The following is a 10,000-nucleotide window of genomic DNA, read 5'->3' as shown; positions in this document are numbered from 1 at the left end:
TGTTTAACAGTAACAAGACACAACCATAATCTAGTAGAAATCCAGTAGAAATAACCTGCTAGTTTAAGAAATGGATTAAATAACTAAAGGAAGAAAAATACAGACACACAGACTAGCATACATATCATATTGCATAATTCATTGCAATGATGTTTATGTTTTTTTTTCATTTATACAAGTTACATCTCTAGTGACTGATATTTTTGTATTTTAAAACTAATTTCATAATATGTGTGAGCTATGTTGAAAAGGAAAGATGAGGTATAAGTAAATATTTTTACTAGGGCAGCAGAACCAGTTGTATGAGATGTCTGTTAAAATCACACCACTCTTTACAGAGGCAACCCACGGTCATTGTCATCAAAAATATAAATAGTAAATCTCTGAATATTTTGAAAAGGAGCCATGAGTAACTCATAGGTGTTTTGTATTTTCTTCATTTCACTGTTTGTCATTTATCTCTAGAGATATCTTAAGATAATATTATTTCAATTTTTCAGAGTCTCGAGAAGCTGAGAAGATATCTCTTGGCCTAACACTGGTTTCTCAGCAGTCACCACAACCTTCATTACTTGTAAGTATCTCTTCTTATTTCTTCCTGCATCCATGCCTATTCCTAGCTATTGCTGTCATATTTTATTTCAAGACTGAACAAGAATCATGGCGAATTAAATCTATCTCACAGTGCTTCAGACAGTTTGATGTCTCCTCTGATAACTATGAATAGTGGTGTCATTTCAGACACCATGTATAGAATAGTGGTGTCAGTTCAGACACCATGTACAGAATAGTGGTGTCAGTACAGACACTATGTATACAACAGTGGTGTCAGTACAGACACCATGTATAGAACTGTGGTGTCAGTACAGACACCATGTATAGAATAGCGGCTTCAGTTCAGACACCATGTATCAAATAGTGGCATCAGTTCAGACACCATGTATATCATAGTGGTGTCAGTTCAGACACCATGTACAGAATAGTGGTGTCAGTACAGAAACTATGTATAGAATTGTGGTGTCAGTGCAGACACCATGTATAGAACTGCTGTGTCAGTATAGACAACATGTATAGAATAGTGGTGTCAGTTCAGACACCATGTATAAAATAGTGGCATCAGTTCAGACCCCATGTATAGAATAGACGTATCAATACAGACACCATGTATAGAATAGTGGCATCAGTGCAGACACTATGTAAAGAACTATGGTGTCAGTGCAGACACCATGTATAGAATAGTGGTGTCAGTTCAGACACCATGTATAGAATAGTGGTGTCAGTACGGACACCATGTATAAAATAGTGGTGTCAGTAGAGACGCTATGTATAGAATAGTGGTGTCAGTACAGACACCATGTATAGAATAGTGGTGTCAGTTCAGACACTATTTACAGAACTGTTGTGTCAGTGCAGACACTATTTATAGAATAGTGGTGTCAGTACAGATACCATGTATAGAATAGTGGTGTCAGTACAGAAACTATGTTTAGAACTGTGGTGTCAATTCAGACACCCTGTATAGAATAGTGGCGTCAGTTCAGACACCATGTGCAGAATAGTGGTGTCAGTATAGAAACTAGGTATAGAACTGTGGTGTCAGTTCAGACACCCTGTATAGAATAGTGGTATCAGTATAGACACCATGTGCAGAATAGTGGTGTCAGTACAGACACCATGTATAGAATAGTGGTGTCAGTTCAGACACCATGTACAGAATAGTGGTGTCAGTACAGACGCTATGTATAGAACTGTGGTGTCAGTACAGACACCATGTACAGAATAGTGGTGTCATTAGAGACACTATGTATAGAAAGCACAGTTGTGTACTCTTACCATAAATGTAGATGTTCGAGTGTGTTCACTGTTGCAGTCATCACTGTAGGATTCTTCCTGACAGCAGCAGCCCTCGATCGGCCAGAATCCCAAAGTCTGGATCAGGCACCAGCTGAGGTCGCCTTTATCCTGACGTCAATGCGCCTGAAGGTATAAAGGACCCCAGCTGACGCCATTTCCCCAGTTTTTCTTGCCCCAGATGCCAGGTGCCCAGAAATAAAAGGCTAATAAAAAGAAACCATGCCCAAAAATCTCAACAGTCAAAATACCTCATAACAGACAATACTCAAGGAAAAAAACAAAAGAGGGGATAGGAGGGAGGGTAACTCTGACTGCAACAGTAAACACACTCGAACATCTACATTTATGGTAAGAGTACACAACTGTACTATGTCCTTCGTGGTTCACTGTTGCAGTCATCACTGTAGGGTTGAGTCCCAAAGCTAAGAATGGGTGGCTGGAGGAGAAAAAGAGGAAGCAGCCACAAAACCTTGTAAAACCGCAGAAGCGAAACCTGCCCTGGACTTAGAATAGAGAGGGAGGTTGTAATGCTAAGAGAAAGTATGTACAGAACTCCAAGTAGCAGCTTCCAAAATATCCTTGGTAGGAACCCCACAAAGAAACGCTGCTGAAGTAGCAGTAGCCTGGGTAGAATGAGTCCTAACATTAACTGGAACTGGATTGCCATGATAAGAGTAACAGAACTTGATACAATGAGCAATCCACTTGGAAATAGTTTGCTTAGTGATCACTTTCCCCTGAACAGTAGGAGCATAAGCGACAAACAACTGATCAGCTTTCCAGAATATCTTGGTCCTGTCCAAGTAAATACAAAGCTGCCTGTGCACGTCTAAAGAGTGCAAAAGACTTTCCTCCTCACTTTGAGGATTAGGATAAAAAGTAGGCAAATGAATAGACTGATTCAAGGCCACAGCTGAAACCACCTTGGGCATAAATGTGGGATTAGCCCGTAAAGATACCCTATCCTGATGGAAAATAAGGAAAGGTTCCACAGCCATGAGTGCTTGCAATTCCGAAATCCTTCTAGCAGAGGTAATGGCTAAAAGAAAGGCAGTTTTCCAAGACAAAAATTTTAGATCCGTGGAAGCTGCGGGTTCAAAAGGAGATAGAGTTAATTTCTCTAAAACATAGTTAAGATCCCAAGTGGGAACAGGAGCCCTAATAGGGGGCCGAATATTCTTAGCACCTCTAAGAAATTGTTTAAGTAATGGGTGAGAAAAGATTGGAGGATCCATACTGTAATGTGCAGAAATAGCAGAAGCATGAAGCTTAACAGACGAAAAAGACAGGATGTATGTTATAGTTCTGTCAGGTACTGTAAAATCAGAGGAATGTTCAGAATAGAAGAATCACCACCCTAGACTTGATTCCAGGATCAAAATCTTTTCCATTTCCCTGCATAAGATTTTCTAGTGCTGGGCCGTCTAGCTTCAAGGATTACATCCAATACCTGTTTGGAAAGGGCAGAGGTGGTTACAGACCCTGGATCCGCCAGGCAGTCAGATGCAGAGTCTGGACATGACTGTGCAGAATCTGGCCCGTACATGTGGACCCCCCCATGCATAATCCGATGCATCTGTTGTCATAACTTGGTTGGTTGGCGGAGGACAAAAAGGCTTCCCCTTGTTCTGTAGACAGGCATCAGCCCACCAAAGGAACTCTCACTGGAGACAAGGTAAAAGCGTGACCACGGTCTCCAAACTGTGACAATGCTGAGACCAGACACTTTTGAGGTACCTCTGCAGTTTCCTCATATGCAGCCTTGCATACGGTATTAGCAGAAAGCAGGAGGCCATGAAACCCAAAGCCTGAAGAATTTTTCTTGCAGTCAGCTGTTTCAGTGAAGCCAGGTGTTGGAAAAAAGAAGCCAGTTGCACTTTTTTGTCTGGAGTCAAGCAAGCCATCTGGGTTGAAGTAAGAAGAGCACCCAGGAAAACAATCTGTTGTGTGGGTACCAGGTTTGATTTATCTAGATTCACCATGAAACCGAGACATTGAAGAAGATGCTGCACAAAAGCCAGATGCCGAAGTAGAGTGTCTTTATCGTCCGCTTGAAGAAGACAGTCGTCCAAATAAGGGTAAATTAGAATCCCTTTCTGTCTGCAAAATGCCATTACTGGAGCCAGGCACTTCATAAAAACCCTGGGCGCAGTAGATAAGCCAAAGGGAAGCACAGAGAACTGATAATGTGTTGAACCTGCTTTGAAATGCAGATACTGTCTGCACTTTTATCGTATAGGAATATGCAGGTAAGCCTCCTTTAAGTCCAAAGTCACCATCCAAGCGTTCTTGCCCAACATAGGCAGCAACTGCTGCAGAGTGAGCATCTTGAATTTTGGTATATCTAGGAAGGTGTTTAGTACAGAGAGGTCCAGGATTGGTCTCCAGGAATTTTCCTTCCTGGGGACCAGGAAAAGCCTGGAGTAAAAACCTTGCCCTATTTCCAAAGTTGGTACCAATTCTATGGCCCTCATGGCTAGGAGGGACTGAACCTGTCAATGTGCCTCTGCCCACTGATGGTTCGGCAGGTCCGGCCAACCATTTGGTGTTGGCATAGTGTGGAAATGAAATCTGTAACCTCTTGAGACTATGTCCAGAACCCATCTGTCCCGGGTGATGTGGCATCAATTTTGATAAAAAAGAGAAATCCTTCCCCCCAAAGGAGTGTCCAGGAGAGGAACCCCTTGAACCAGAACGGGAGAGTCATAAAGACTGCTTTTGGTAGGGTTGAAACTTATCTGCACCACTCTGGGGGGAGGGGGCACTCCACTGCCTATTCCTAAAACGAGATTGTGACTCACCCCTACCTCTGGAATGATGGAATCTGCCCCCCTGGAACTTGTCGGAGCCTGGAAAGGACCAAGGTTTAGTTGGCCAGTGCCTGCTAAACCTAGCAGGTTGTACCTGTAGAAAATCATTAACCGTCTGCATAGATTTGGCTTTGTCTTCCATTTTCTTCAAAACCTCTTCGGCTTTAGACCCAAACAGAACATCGTGCTGCAAAGGGGCATCCAAAAGTTTGGCTTTAACCTGATCTGGTAAGCTTTGATCCCATAACCAAGCATGTCTTCTAATAACAACACCAGTTGTTGCAGCCCTACAAGAAGCTGCTAAAGAATCAAAACCACAATGCAGAGTACGTTTACCCACTTGCTCAATAGTATGCAATAAATCCTGTAACTCCTGACTATCCATATCAATAGACACAGCTGACAGCTTTTGTTGAAATACAGACAAAAGGTATTGCTGATACTTCAGCATATGAAATTGACAGTTCAAAGCCCTAATGGACAATGTAGCAGAAGTATAAACCTTTTTACCCCATCTCTCTAAAGCCCTGGACTCACGGTCAAAGGGAATAGGATGTTTGGCAGAGGCTGCTTTAACCCCCTTAGGACCCTGAGAAATAGTTTCCAGATCAGGTGAAAGAGTTTTAAAAAGAAATTTATGAGAATCTGGAACCCTATAATACCTATCTGGTTTGGCCGGAGTAGGGGGAAAAGAATCAGGAGAGAGAGAAGCTTCCGAAAAAACATCATCAACAATTTCTAAGACAGGGGGAATAGCCAGAGGCTTATGCTGTGGGAGAAGAAGAAAATCCCTAAGCCTTTTCTTGGAGTCAGAAAATTCCTGCCCTTCCCAGTGAAAATGCACCCTCATATCATGCAGAGTTTCACCAAAAGAGTAATCCTCAGGGGGGGAGGTGGAAGGAAAGGAATCCTCAGCATCTGAATCCTCATAAAGAGGAAAAGAATAATCCTGCTCAAGGGAGGAAGCTTAAGAAACAGAAATTTGGTCTGAAGAATCATAATCGGACTGTAATCTAGGCTTTTTGTCAGGAGGGGGACGAGAACCCCTGATTATAGTTAAGAGATCTTCAGCCATCCGAAGCATCTGCTTCTGAGGCCAAGTACCTTGATCAAAAGGCGCCTGTGCTAGCCACTTCACTTTAGTTTTAGACTTAGATTTAGCATGTAAACCGGAATCCACAGTCACGGGAGGTGGGGAAGGCCTAAGAACTCCCTCAGAAGCCAGTACCTGCCTACCGGCTCTGGACCCATCTGAGGGAGCAGTATCTGAAGGTCCAGTCCCTGGCAATGCTAAAGACCCCATCAGCTCCACACCGGAGTTGGTGCAGGCAATTGGTTCAAAAGAGGCGGACGACAGGGGCTACAAAGGCACCTCACTGATGACCGATGAACCAGCAACTGACAATAACTGAGTAACATCCTTAGCTGTGGACCTCGAAGGCCTTTCTGAATCCCTGCACCTATTACAAACCCCAGAAGCAGGAAAAGAATCCGAAGACATATTATGATTAAACCTTTTTACAAAATAATAAAAGGCAAAGTTATATCTATGCCTAATAGTACACTGATTGAACCTAGCACAAAACACACAATTAGCAACGTCATGGTCAGTACCCAGACAGGAAATACAGTAAGAGTGAAAATCCCTATGAGGTATTTGTTTCCCACAAGAAATACAATTATTAACTTTTTCTGACATCTGACTGGAGCAAGAAAAAGACCTCCCCAATGGGGAACTTATCTGCAAAAAAACTAAAATCCTGGGAGTAGATCCAAAAGAAAACAGGAACAGGTCGACTGGCATCAGTGAAATGCAAAGGCACTGCGCGGCAAGAAAGACTGGGGAAATGGTGTCAGCTGGGGTTCTATATACCTTCAGAAACATTGACGTCAGGATAAAGGCGACCTCAGCTGGCACCCGATCCAGACTTTGGGATTCTGGCCGATCGAGGGCTGCTGCTGGCAGGAAGAACCCTACAGTGATGACTGCACCAGTGAACCACGAAGGGCATCTGTGGTGTCAGTACAGACACCATGTATATAATGGTGGTGTCAGTATAGACACCATGTACAGAATAGTGGTGTCAGTACAGACACCATGTATAGAACAGTGGTGTCAGTACAGATACCATGTGCAGAATAGAAGTGTCAGTGCATACACTATGTATAGAACTGTGGTGTCAGTACAGACACTATGTATAGAATAGAGGTATCAGTACAGCCACCGTGTACAGAATAGTGGTGTTAGTTCAGACACCAGGTACAGAATAGTGGTGTCAGTACAGACACCATGTTTAGAATAGTGGTGTCAGTTCAGACGCCATGTATAGAATAGTGGTGTCAGTACAGACACCATGTATAGAATAGTGTTATCAGTGCAGACACTATGTATAGAACTGTGGTGTCAGTACAGACACCATGTATAGAATAGTGATGTCAGTATAGACACCATGTGCAGAATAGTGGTGTCAGTTCAGACACCATGTATAGAATAGAGGTATCAGTACAGACACCATGTACAGAATAGTGGTGTTAGTACAGGGATCCCCTACAGTTTACCAAAACGCCACAATGCCGAAACACAAATCACCGACACCAAAGGACCGACAACACAGATGACCGACAAGGTGAGAACCCGACGGACTCGGTAAGTGTGCGATAGAGTGAGGGATTTGGTGTTAGGGAGTGGACGGGTAAGTGTGCGATAGTGAGGGACTGTAGTTGTAGGGGTGGGTTAAGTGAGTTAGGGTTAGGGTGCGGGTAGGGTAAGTGTGCGATAGTGACGGAATACATGTTTAAGGGTGGGTTAAGTGAGTTAGGGTTAGGGTGCAGGTAGGGTGTGTGTGCGATGGTGACGGACTGTGGGTTTAGGGGTGGGTTAAGTGAGTTAGGGTTAGGGTGCGGGTAGGGTTAGTGTGCGGTTGTGTCGGACCTTAGGGTTAGGGTTTGGGTTAAGGTTAGTGCATGTATGGTTGTGTGTATTGTCAGTATTGTGTGCTGTCGGTCTTTTGGTGTCGGTGATTTGTGTTTCGGCGTTGTGGCATTTCGGTAAACTGTAGGGGATCCTAGTACAGACGCCATGTATAGAATAGTGGTGTCAGTGCAGACACCATCTATAAAATAGTGGCATCAATAGAGACACCGTGTATAGAATATTGGTGTCAGTACAGACACCATGTAGGCTATTATGTGCATCATCATGGACCTAATTAACAAGTATATAGGGAATTTCAACCTCTAGATCCCATGCAATTTGGTTTTGTAAAAGGTAGATCATGCCTGCTCAACCAGAGCACACCAGAGCTGTGGATGAGGGCAAAGCAATTTATACAGCCTACCTCGATCTGGCCAAGGCCTTTGATACTATTCCCCACTCAGGAATTATTGATAAACTCACCAAACTAGGCATCAACCCTTATATCACTAGGTGGGTTGCAAATTGGCTCACAGATAGACCCCACAGTGTGAAAGTAGTGGACTCCAAGCCCACAACTAACAGGGATTGGTCCTGGGTCCTCTGCTGTTTAGCAACTACTTCTCAGACGTCCAAGCCAACACAGAGGGACTCCTGCTGACCAAGTACCCAGATGACTGCAAGCTGGGAGTCATTATTATTTTCCCAAGTGATGTAGACATCCTACAGAAAGGCCTCCCTGAAACCAATGACTGGTGTCAAAACCATGGCCTTAAGCTTAATGCCAAAAAATGTGTCATTATCCCCTTTGTGAAAAACTCAGTTCCCACTAATTACCACATTGATGGGAGCCCACTGAACATTGAAGGCGTTATAAGGGATATGGGGGCACAGGTTGACAGCAACCTCTCCTTTGACCACCACATTGCCACTGTGGTCAGAAAGTCCCTCTATGTGGCACATCTCATTACTAAGGGGTTTGCATCCAGGACGAAAGAGGTCATTGTCTCCCTCTACTCTTCCCTCATTAGGCCAGTCATTGAGTATAATGTCCCATTTGGCATGTACCTCACTAGACAGATGCAACAGCTGGAAAGGCCACGAAAGTACCTCATGAAGAGGATCCTAGGCCTTAAACATATGTTGTACATGGACAGACTTAAAAAACTATTATCTGTCTCATATTGTCTACTACGAGGTTATCTCTGCTTGATTTACAAAGCCATGTCTGACCCAGCTCTGTTAGAAATTCTACATCTAAAGAAATCCCAAACTCCCCAAACCACACAGTCCAGAGACCTCAACCTCACTACCACAATCAACAGAACATGCTTGAGGGAGAGGTTCATAACCCAGAGACTGCCCGTGCTGTGGAATAGACTTCCCATGCATGTCAAGCAGAGAACTTCATTGGCCCTCTTCAACAGAAATCTTGATGAGTGGATGGGAAATTGAAAGTTCACCCTGGGGATCACTCCAGTCACTCTACTTGATAAAGGCACTGGGAACTAATGTCGGGCGGCACGATGCCAGGGCACGTCTATTGGCTAGGCTTGTAAAGGCTCCAGGGCCATTAGCCTAGTACACACCTATGAACCTATTTCTTAATATTAAATGTAGTATTTCTATTAATATTAATATTGCTCAATATAAATTTATTAAAAGTGATATTTTAACAGGTTGCACATACAGAGATACCTGTAGAATTGATGACACATGGATATGAGATGATTTTGGAAGGAGAAATAAAAAGTAATTTTAAACAAAAGGCTGTCACTTGAGTTGGACATTGTGATGATGATAACATAGCAGTGGTGTGACTTGAGCTGGACATTGTGATGATGATAACATAGCAGTGGTGTGACTTGAGCTGGACATTGTGATGATAATGTAGCAGTGGTGTGACTTGAGCTGGACATTGTGATGATGATAACGTAGCAGTGGTGTGACTTGAGCTGGACATTGTGATGATAACGTAGCAGTGGTGTGACTTGAGCTGGACATTGTGATGATGATAACGTAGCAGTGGTGTGACTTGAGCTGGACATTGTGATGATAACATAGCAGTGGTGTGACTTGAGCTGGACATTGTGATGATGATAACATAGCAGTGGTGTGACTTGAGCTGGACATTGTGATGATGATAACATAGCAGTGGTGTGACTTGAGCTGGACATTGTGATGATGATATAGCAGTGGTGTGACTTGAGCTGGACATTGTGATGATGATAACATAGCAGTGGTGTGACTTGAGCTGGACATTGTGATGATGATAACGTAGCAGTGGTGTGACTTGAGCTGGACATTGTGATGATAACATAACAGTGGTGTGACTTAAGATTGACATTATGATGATGATAACATAGCAGTTGTGTGACTTCAGCTGGAAATTGTGATGATAACATAGCAGTGGTGTGACAGC

The 10,000-nt window shown here is 43.3% G+C and overlaps 1 protein-coding gene across 1 annotated transcript in view; it reads left to right on the top strand.

Moving 5' to 3' along the window:
• LOC122814494 (integrin alpha-M-like) overlaps window positions 1-10,000 on the top strand; it is a 646,884-nt gene that overhangs the window by 47,561 nt on the left and 589,323 nt on the right. Inside the window, exon 2 of the mRNA XM_044087069.1 lies at window positions 501-574. The gene's annotated coding sequence lies outside the window, so the exon portion shown is untranslated. The remainder of the gene's footprint in view (window positions 1-500; window positions 575-10,000) is intronic.

This window comes from Protopterus annectens, chromosome 10.part0 (assembly GCF_019279795.1).
Source record: "Protopterus annectens isolate FY-2018-M chromosome 10.part0, PAN1.0, whole genome shotgun sequence".
Taxonomy (NCBI): Eukaryota; Metazoa; Chordata; order Ceratodontiformes; family Protopteridae; genus Protopterus; species Protopterus annectens.
This window is presented reverse-complemented; position numbering and strand designations above follow the sequence as displayed.